The sequence below is a fragment of the Berghia stephanieae genome, chromosome 8 (genome assembly GCF_034508935.2).
Source record: "Berghia stephanieae isolate SIO BIC M18660-M18661 chromosome 8, UCSD_Bste_1.3, whole genome shotgun sequence".
Taxonomy (NCBI): domain Eukaryota; kingdom Metazoa; phylum Mollusca; class Gastropoda; order Nudibranchia; family Aeolidiidae; genus Berghia; species Berghia stephanieae.
Genome location: NC_088367.1, coordinates 891,267 through 902,483, shown reverse-complemented (window position 1 = coordinate 902,483; position 11,217 = coordinate 891,267). Strand labels below are relative to the sequence as shown.

At 34.9% G+C, this 11,217-nt stretch overlaps 1 long non-coding RNA gene across 1 annotated transcript; it reads left to right on the top strand.

Moving 5' to 3' along the window:
* The first annotated feature begins 1,079 nt into the window (after positions 1-1,079).
* LOC144977756 (uncharacterized) lies at positions 1,080-5,929 on the top strand. Its single transcript, XR_013646394.1, has 2 exons — positions 1,080-1,564; positions 5,640-5,929. It is a non-coding gene; the product is annotated as an uncharacterized LOC144977756 (long non-coding RNA).
* Positions 5,930-11,217: the final 5,288 nt, after the last annotated feature.

Genomic DNA, 11,217 nt, shown 5'->3' with positions numbered 1-11,217 from the left:
AAAAGTGGGTTTATATTAGAATAATTAAGTAGAGATATCTCTTTGAGGTGCAATCCAAGTAATTAATTGACTTTCAGGGTAGACCATCGGTGCCACCAGAAGTTTTATATTAACTTTTAGGATTGTTAAGAATGAAAAGTCATAGCATTGTAATCTAGAACATCAAAACCTTTAAAATGCACCAAAAAATTGTTTCAGTAATAATGTAAGGGAATAAGTATTGTTCTATTTATAGCTTTTGGTGTATCTTCGGAATAAAAGCAATACCCTCATTCCCAAATAAAGACACGAACAAACGCAATTCCTGCAATTGATGCATTGCGTTTAGTCAAAATCTTCACCCCTATTTGATCACCGCCTTGACGTATATGACATGGGGTGCTTGAGGCATATTATCATGGGGCAAATGAGTAATTCCGGTTGACCGTCACTACACCATCCCGGCTGTCGAGCCAATACGCGGCGCATGGAAAGGCCCGTCCAGGGCCCGTTTTCATGAACGAGGACTAGATTTAGTAATTTACTAGTCTATTAAATTACTAAACTAGTCTTAAGCCAAAGCGAAGTAAGTGTCTTAAAAAATCGGATGTCATGAACACTTTGTAGTCTCGGTCTAGCTAGTTACTTGCTTAGAAGTGGGCGGTGACTAACTCGACTATTTTGTGCGGGTAACATCACCTCTCTACTATATGAAGGTAGGAAAAATAGACACGCATTCATATTTACAACGCAAAAGATTTCCAAACTGGAAATTAGTAACACACGTGATATTGACGGTCGACAGTTATAGACTGCAACGATGTCCATCATCGACTGTCAATTCATTATTTATAACAATGACAGTATCATGGAGACAACCGAATACCGAGATTGAAACTCAAAGAAATTGAACCAAAATAAAAAAAATAATTACACAAAAGAGAAAATGTGTGCTGATTAATCACATTATTTCAGTCAACTAGTAAAAAGCCGTAATATCGCGGGGAAAGAACTATTTTCATTCGATATTGTACCCACCATCATTTAGTGAGGTCAGATTGGTAAAAAACGTTGTCCGTGTAACTTGGTACATCCTCTGTTGATTTTTCTGTGTGGCCCAACATGAAGTGTAAGCCACTATAGCCTCTGACCCGTAACACAGCAACATACAGCTGTCCGTGTGTGTGAAAACAGGTTATGATAAGAAAATCAACTGCGAAAATAAACCTGAAGTAGCAGACGTGAGCAGAGTTGAAAGACGATCATGGAGAGGCTTTCCGAAAGCTCCTACAAAGGGAAACAACTCAAATAATATTCCCTCAACTAACCCCAAGAAAAAATAAAACCTAGTATCTTTAACTAACCCTAATAGTAATAGAAAAAACAAACACCCTAGCACCTTTGCTAAGACGTATGGCTTACCCTAATAACAAAAAAAATCCTCCGATCTCGAGCTAACCCTAATAGAAAAAAACCCCTCGGACTGCATTTCACTACTTTTCAATACTTCGCAAATCAAAATGGCGGCCTAGAATCAAGACAATATTCAAATTAGGAAATTTTAAACTTTCACAAATCTATCAAGGTTTGTTCTAGAGTTTTTTAAATGCTTCTGCTATATGATGACAATTGAATAAATAAACGCCTGACAAAAGATCTACGATGAAAATACAAATTGAAAGAATACTGGGGGTGTAGGAGCTTTCGGAATGTCTCCCCGATCCTGGGATCGAGAACTTACCTTACAGTACAGTAGTACAGTACTCTGGTGATCATATTTTGATTGTTGATTGGTAAAATTGAGAGTTTGCCCATAATCCAAAACTAAGTGATATACACTGATCTAACTTACATGAAAGTGAAAGAAAATGGGTGTCTTGACCACTTTAATCCTGAGGTCAAATGAAAATCTGAATCAGACGCGAACAGTATCAAGTATTCCATCATAATAATATGTCTATTTTTGGTTTGTTCGGGCTAGAAGCTAGATATATACAATGGGTACGATCTATATTACATTTCCATGTGCTCGAGGTCATTGGTCACATTGCAAAGTGCTCAAAATGACCCACATAGTGAAAAGTGTTCACATTTTAAGAATAATCAACGTTACAATTGGTCATTTTGCTCAGCATGATACATGGGTGTGTTTACAACGTTCATAAACAAAGCAGCGTGTTTAGATACAATGAGAAAACTCCAATCGTTGTAAAGCAAAAATTCATGTGATTGATGACTAGGTTGGACGAAAACATGAATATTGATCGCTCCCATTGACAGTTTGCCGATAACGTTTAACTAAATATTTCCCAGGGCAATAATAATCACATCGATGGCATAAAAACGACAGTAATATTAGCAGTAATATTAGTTGATGTTGTTAATCGGTGAAACCTTTTAAAAAATTTCTGTAAATCCGAATACCTTAATGTGATCAAGTGAATAATATCATTATGAATGCCACTATTTGCTGAAAAAAGCCAATCGGACAGCTCCTCACTCAGGAATTTCTGTATTGATGTTTATACTGGACAGATAGAGTTGAGGGTGTGGCCATATAATAAGTTAAACTAGGGTATTATCCACCCGAAACCATCACATTGAAAGCATCAAAGGGCAATAATAATACTTGATGTCATAAAGAGATGAAAACTGTTGAAAACTTAGTGTAGATCTGAAATCCTTAAAGTAATTAAATGAATACAAATAAATAGTAAAGTGAAATTGAATGTAAGTTTCAATTTAATTACAAAAACAATCAAATGAACGTTCGGGTTTCCCCTTTATCAACCAAACAGGATGAATGAAACACGAAGTTTCTGGCCAGATGTTTAAATGAGTGTCTTTCTAGAGCACAGCAGTTAAGTTGTTTAACGTTAAAACTCGTTGCCTGGAGTCGCATATTTGTGTGCTGCAAATCTATGGTCATGAATATGCCTACACCGACGTGCACTATTTGCAGGTCTGATAACCCAAATTCATTATGGGCTCAATATCATTATGAAAATAAAAAAAAATAAAAAATGACGCAAAATGTTGTTCATTTCAACAATATTAAACTAGGCCCATAATTGCGTTCGGATGTTAGACCTGCACATGTGTATACGTCGATGCGATACATTAATGGACGACAGAGAAAGGTTATGATATACAATACCTTGTGTATAGCTGACCGTGCTCCAGCAGCCGAAGTACAGATGTTAAGGGACAAAACACACACAAGATAGACTTGCAGTTTCGAATCCTTATTCCCGGCCATTTTCAACCGCTCTGATAATGTAGGAAGGAAGGAATTGTCTCTTGCATTACAAAATCAAGTACTGAGTCGACTCGAGCTCCCCAGCAAAATGTGAAAAGATTTAAGTGTAGAGGGTAAGCATGATTTTGATAAGTGGTGTTATCTTCGTGTCAACCTTTTGTGTTGACATTTACAAATTCTCAGGGTTTGTTTTTTTGTGCTCTTGTGACAAACATGGACAGATTGCACCATGATGGATGAAGTAAATGTCACATAGAACATGGTAGTTTTCTGTGGAATTATTTAATAATATCATTATCCTATTTTACAGTAAATTGTTATTATATTGGTAGAAAATCGTTCTTCTTATTTTACTTCTTATTCTCTTACCACCACCACCATCACCACCACCACCACCACCACCACAGGAGTAGAGGCTGGGTTGGTAAATGACACTTATCAACCGTAATATCGGGAGTGCTACGTGTGGCGCCATATTTCTAACAGGAAGTTTGAGAGACTTGAGAGGCTTTGTGGTCTAGTAGATCAGTTGGCCCTAGGTTCGAGCCCCCTCTGAGCTGCGCCCGCTCTAATCTTCGCAAAGATGATTATTTGGAAGTGGTTCTTTACTCTCATTCTGTCACCGGACTAAGGTGTAAGACTGAGTGCGTTGTCTCTGTCGACAAAACAAGTGCCATTGCCTTATATGGTTATCATTCGTTCATTACCTGTTCAAACATAAGTTCAGTGGGTACGACGCTAAAAGTAATTTACCCCAGGTCATAATAGGCTTCAACAGGCGCGACGTCACTTCCCTCGTAATGACGCATGGTAACTTAGTAACTGGCTCTAAACTATCGGAACAATGGCGGACGCCCTTATGAAATATTTCTCCGACGAGCATAAAAACGTATCCAGAGGAGAAAAACATTATAAATCTGACCATGTTTTGACTTTTACCACATTCTGATCAGAAGACATGAAACGTTCTAGCCAGCATGAAGAGTAAAAAGTACATATTTTCTTTGTTTTAGAACCAAGATGGCCGCCGTTGCTGAGCGACGTGACATCAGACTATTGAATCCAATTAATTTATGGAATTAAAATTAAACCAAATTTTATCTGGATTCTTGTCTTCTACTCTGATCTAGGTCCATCATTAGGGTTACTTTCTCTCGCCCAGTGAATTGGGCTCTATGCTTTTTGCAATCCTTTATTATTAATTTCACATTTTTCGCATTTTCATGAAGCTGTAACCATTTTTTGAAAGATTTATATGAATCAAACCTTGCTCCGACGATAATGTTTTCACACGCTCCATTTTCATTGTTTAACAATTGTGCAATGGCTTGACTGGAAGGATGATACTGTTTATCCGGGAAGATTTTGTGATTCCAGTTGTAATTGCATAGATAACATGGGCGCACACAAAAAGCCACTGTAATAACAATGGGGTTAATGGAAGGGCAATTACCTTGAATTTAATACATTAAAAAATTCGGTGACAAATATAAACAACGACCTTTCTGGCAAATGGATTCTGTAGTCTGGTGTCACGCTGCCCGGCAACGGCGGCCATCTTGGTTCTAAACAAAGAAAATCATTACTTTTTATTCTTCATGCTGGCTAGAACTTTTCATATGCCTTGTGATCAGAAAGTGTAAAAGTCAAAACATTATCAAATTTATGTTTTTTCCCCTCTGGATACGCTTTTATGCTCGCCGGGGAGATATTTCATACGGGCGTCCGCCATTGCTCCGATAGTTTAGAGCCGGTGCTACTAAGTTACCAAGCGTCGTTGGGAAGGAAGTGACGTTACGACTGTTGAAGAATATTGCCTTGTGCTTATTTCAGACACTTTTAAAGAATATGGCCTTAAGGACCAATAAATGTTTAAGGACGATCCAGTGGAATGAAGAAATGAAGATATTGGAGAAGCAACCTTTAATATATATATATATATATATATATATATATATATATATATATATATATATATATATATACACACACACACACACACACACACACATATAAATATATATATATATATATATATTACCATTATAAAATATTTAATTCACTCCCTTTATCCATATATTCCTATATGTATATATTATTGTATATGTATGCATGCCTTTCAAATGAATTACACGAATTACATTTACAGTAAATGCGCTATCGCTAATACGCGATAGTTCTATTCAGTATTTACATGTATTGATTATTATGCTCTCTTTGATATTTATCTTTCCCTATCCCACTAACTTTGATGTATCCCGTTAATTAAATTACTGACTAACACAATTTAAATCAGTGGTGATGTCAATGGTATTAATTGAAATTCCTCACGACATCACTCTTCATAAGGAGTATAAAAAATCTTTCAACTAGTCAAAGATTAGCTCTGTTATTTTCACAGATCGGAGTACCGACCAAACATTCATCTGGGAACCTAACAAATGTCTATTTGGGTACAAGTTGGTCCAGAGTTGAATCTAACAAGTGATCCACTGAGACAACTGGAATGGAAACGGCTCCTCCTCGAACTAAACAGAAGAAACCTTAACGCCGCCACCAGTCACATCCAACAAGAAAAGCACACTTACAACAACAACAACAACAAATGAATAGTTAACGATGCGGGATGAAATTAACTACCCATAGCCTAACCTTACTTTTATTAAAAGTACTATTATTCCTTTTGGCTAATTATGTGTTAACTTGTTATTGTGTGAGGTAATTCTGTTGATTTATATTAAAGTACTTCTCTTTTAACGGGGATTAATACTTACCTTCTGAACCTACCTATCTCTATATAACGTGCCAATAATCTACCACTACTTCCATTACCTATTTCTTTAAGCTTTTTAATTTAAAACACTTTCTTACTATATGTCGAGTTGTCAGGAGCTTTAACCCGACTAAACAAGGAAAAATAAACTGGAACCAGATAACTCTCTCTATGGGGAAACTATCTGACTCCTAATTGTCTACTCCTACTTGCCACTCTCCCACATAGACGCGACAAAGACAGCCCAAGGAAGAGACAAATGGCGAAGCATCATTGACTGCAGTTAAGGGCTGGAGTCAAAGAAAGTCACCACTCGTGATATTCTCCACGATATATTGGGGTACCGGAAAGATTGCGCCAGATGGGTTCTCAAACAGTAGACCCAAAGCTACAAACAGTGGAAATTTCACGAAACCTTTCCATGGGTGCCAACAAGATAGCGTTGCAGAGACAAACCTCATTGCAGAGCCTGATGGGCACTGTCAAGCAAGCAAAAATAATACATAGTGCGGCTATGTGGTCTAGTGGTATGACACTCGCTTTCGGATCGGATGGAAGGTCCTGGGTTCGAGCCTCGCGCTCGGCGCATAGTTGAGTCATTAGAGAAGGCTTTTTACTCACATTCTCTCACGGTACTCAGGTGTAAAATGAGTACCTGGCCGTTAACAGCGTTGTCTTTGTCCGAAAAGATGTAATATCGCCTAACAGGCGTCGTGCCCCGTCCTACATGTTAATTATTGCGGTTGACCAGAGACCATTTGTAAAGCGCTTTGAGCACATTTAGTGGATATTACGCTATATTATAAATCTCAATTTGTTAAGATACACTAGAATGTTAATTTGATTACTACTCAAAGTCCAGATCTGGCACATCATGGAGTGGAAGTTTCTCGAAACTTTTCCGATCGGTGCCAGCAAGAAGGCGTAGCAGAGACACGACTCACAGTGGAGCCTGATGTGGACTGTCAAGCAAGCAATAATAATAATAATAATAATAATAATAATAATAATAATAATAATAATAATAATAATAATAATAATAATAATGATAATGATAATAATAATAATAATAATAAATAATAATAATAATAATAAATAATAAATAATAATAATAATAATAATAATAATAAAATAATAATAATAATAATAATAATAATAATAATAATAATAATAATAATAATAATAATAATAATGATAATAATGATAATAATGATAATAATGATGATGATAATAATAATGATATTAATAATAATAATAATAATAATAATAATAATAATAATAATAATAATAATAATAATAATAATAATAATAATAATAATAATAATAATAATAATAATAATAATAATAATGCTCTGTTGTTTTGTCTCTCAGAAAATAACCCTTGCGGCTGCAGACGGTCCAAAATATAATTATCGCTTGGCTAAGAAGCTCACAACATCGCCATCCCCGGAAGTATAACGGACCAACACACAAAACTATGTGTAACCTTGAACGTTTATTGTTTGGTTAATCCATTTTAGTGAGAATTACCCATAAACGCGGATGGCAAAAAAACAATAACAAAGACCCGAGTTACGTCAACCTCATTCTATCTATAGCCAGACAATTCAACAGTTCAATCAATGGGATCGCTTGTTTCCTTGAGCTCTACTAACGACAACTCGCCAGAAGTTACATAAACCTAAAAATGAGGTCAAACTATAGATAGTATGCAGATGACGTCACTCAGGCTTTTGATATTGTTTTTGCCATCCGCGTTTGTGAGTTGTTCTCACTAAACTGTATTAGCAAGACTATAAAAGTTCATGGTTACATAGAGTTTGTGTGTTGGTCCGCTATACTTCCGGATGGCAATGTTGTGAACTCCTTGGCCAAGCGCATTCTATCTATAAGTCCTAGAGTGATCTCGTGTCAGGCTATAAATAGTATGCGCTTGGCTAAGAAGTTCATAACATTGCCATCCGGAAGTATAACAGACCAACACACAAAACTATGTGTAATCATGAACTTTTATAGTCTGGATAATACAGTTCAGTGAGCATTACTCATAAACGCTGATGGCAACAAACAATAACAAAGACCTGAGCGACGTCATCTTCGAACTATCTATATTAGTTAACGATGGCTGCGGTCTGAGCCATCCCTTCCTTCACCCACTTCCTGCACCGTGTCAACATCACCACAAGTAGACAACGCCCCTGTCCCTCCCCCCCCTCCCCCCTCCCCCCCTCCCCCCTATGTTTGTCAAGTTTTCGTATTTAAAGAAAATAATGTAATTTTTAAAAGTCATTTATTTTATTTTTATATAAACAAGGAAAAGCGACACGATGTTTACAACAGCATTCTCAAGACCGAATAGGATTCAATAGTCTGATGTCACGTCGCCCAGCAACGGGCAGCTTGGTTCTAAACAAAGAAAATCGGTACTTTTTATTCTCCATGCTGGCTAGAACTTTTTCACGTGTCATGTGGTCAGAATGTGTAAAAGTCAAAACATGATCATCTTTATAATGTTTTTCTCCTCTGGATACACTTTTATGCTCGTCAGAGAAATATTTCATAAGGGCGTCCGCCGTTGTTCCGATAGTTTAGAGCCAGTTACTAAGTTACCATGCGTCATTACGAGGGAAGTGACGTCATGACTTTTGAAGCCTATTGCCATCAACGGATGTTATACAAGGGGCATAATCATTACTAACATTCATTGTATCTTATTGCAAAGAGTAAAATACGGATTATCTCTCCTAAATTGATTGCAGCACCAAAATGAGATTATAAATAAAATACAGTTTTTAAAAAAATCGTCATCAAGTGAATTATCTATATGTAATCTGGGACATAAGAGATGCGTTTTATTTTTTAAAGATTGTTGAAATGAAATCGAAATAATTCAATGTTGCTTGTACTGCCCGGGGACCACGTGTGGGACTTAGCAAGATGGCGTCACACGATGTCAACATTTACTGAGTTTGAACAACAAAGAAACATAATGTGCAGTAATAATAATAATAATAAATATATAATAATAATAATAATAATAATAATAATAATAATAATAATAATAATAATAATAAAATAATAATAATAATAATAATAATATAATGATAATAATAATAATTGATAATAATAATAATATATAATAATAATAATAATAATAATAATAATAATAATAATAATAATAATAATAATAATAATAATAATAATAATAATAATAATAATAATAATAATAATAATAATAATAATAATAATAATAATAACAATAATAATAATAATGATAATAATAATAATAATAATAATAATAATAATAATAATAATAATAATAATAATAATAATAATAATAATAATAATGATAATAATAATAATAATAATAATAATAATAATAATAATAATAATAATAATAATAATAATAATAATAATAATAATAATAATAATAATAATAATAATAATAATAATAATAACTATATACCGCCTGACCCCGTATATCAACAAGCACAAAGCGCTTAACAGTAACGTGGCTACTTTCACTCAAACATACAACCACTCAAACATGCAATATGAAACAAAACAATATAATTCTACAGCGTTTGTAATTAAAAAGAAACGTTTTAAGATGTTTTTAAAAGAATTGTGCATCATTACTGACTTTGATATATCTTGGAAGGGAGTTCCAGCTAAAGGGTGCAGAATATTCAAACACGAGTCGTTTTTGGCTTCACAAGTATGTGATTATCACACTTTGATCTCAGATAATTTATGGATGGGAGTAGAATTTAAGCATGTCATTAATATAACCAGGACAATCAGAGTGCAGTGATTTAAAAACAATAGTCCACATGTTATATTCTAGGTGACCCTTCGCCTCAAAACGGTATTAAGTCGGGTTGGTTAAGATGTTGAAAATTGAATTTATAGCCAGAAATATCAAATTTGTGTTGAGTTTATATGTTTTATTGAGGAGAATGGATACCATGTTTTAGGGTGCTAATGCCAACAATTTATATTTTTGAAAAGTTTAACATTTAATTCGGCTTCTAGGCATATGGTTCGTTCCGACATAATACCGTTTGAGACGATGGGTCACCTATACGTTTCTTTACGGGAAGCCAGTGGAGTTCTCTTAGCAAATCCGATGTATATTAATTTCTCCTTTTTCTATAAATAAGCCTGCAGCATCGTTCTGGGCTACCTGAAGGGATTTTTATTTGACTTTATTTATAGAAGAGATGAGAGAACTGCAATAATCTAGCTTTGACAGGTTTAGAGAATTAACTAACAAGGCAGAGATGTCTCTTGTAATGAGATGTCTAACACTACGTATTCTTCTCATTTCCATAAAGATAGTATGCACTTGGCTAAGAAGTTCACAGCATTGCCATCCGGAAGTATAACGGACCAACACACAAAACAATGTGTAAACTTAAACGATTATAGTCTGGTTAATACAGTTTAGTGAGAATTACTCACAAACGCGGATGGCAAAAAAAAACAATAACAAAGACCCAAGTGACGTCAACTTCATTCTATCTATACATTAACCAAACGTTATGATATCGATAGAATGAAATTGACGTCACTCAGGTCTTTGTTATTGTTTTTTGCCATTCACGTTAATGAGTAATTCTCACTTAACTGTATTATCTAGCCTATAAAAGTTCATGGTTACACAGATATTTGTGTATCAGTCCGTTATACTTCCGGATGGCAATGTTGTGAGCTGCACATAGTATCTATAGATAGTATGCGCTTGGCTGAGAAACTCATAACATTGCCATCCGGAAGTATAACGGACCAACACACAAAACTGTGTGTATCCATGTACGTTTATAGTCAGGTTAATACAGTTCAGTGAGCATTACTCATAAACGCGGATGGCAAAAACAATAACAAAGACCTGAGTGACGTCATCTGCATACTATCTATACTTGGCTGGTTACAACCAAATCTGAATCAATAAATAGATGATGTAATTGCTTTATGCCTCCCTCCCCCTGCATTCCTTTCATTAATCTAAAAAATATTCAAATAAATATTTCTCTTTCTTTCTTGTTGCTTTTTTTCTTCATCGGTAATATAAAAGCATAACTGTAAAATAAAAACTTAAGAAAAAAAATTGAACTTTTATAAAGCGCAATATCCACTAAACGTGCTCAAAGCGCTTTACAAGGGGTCACTGGCCAACAGCAAGACTTAACATGTAGGACGAGAC